Genomic DNA, 467 nt, shown 5'->3' on the forward strand with positions numbered 1-467 from the left:
TGTGTGTGTGTGTGTGTAAGAGAGAGAGAGAAAGAGAGAGAAGCAACTTGTTTTAAATCTCTGAGCGAGAGATATACAGTTACAGTACCGAATAGTAAAGTTTATATGCCAACCGAATGTTGCAGCCCTATAAAGGACAATGCTACTGCTGTTTTAACCCCAGGAAAACATCTTTTCCAGCAGGCTATCGACACACAATTTGTGTCCATATAGCATTTGCAAGGGAGGTCATCGCTACCATTTCTAGCCTCGTGTCATACTCACAGACCTAGGTTTCTGGGTTGTTACCCGTCCTCAGTGTGAGACAACCACAACCTAGTGACGAAATCTCTCTCCACTCGCAAGTACTATATGTATACATACATATAAATACATATATATTATTTTTTTATTGGCACTCCGTCGCTTACAACACCAAGGGTTACAGTTGATCCGATCAACGGAACAGCCTGCTCATGAAATTAACG

Source organism: Octopus bimaculoides, chromosome 9 (genome assembly GCF_001194135.2).
Source record: "Octopus bimaculoides isolate UCB-OBI-ISO-001 chromosome 9, ASM119413v2, whole genome shotgun sequence".
Classification (NCBI taxonomy): domain Eukaryota; kingdom Metazoa; phylum Mollusca; class Cephalopoda; order Octopoda; family Octopodidae; genus Octopus; species Octopus bimaculoides.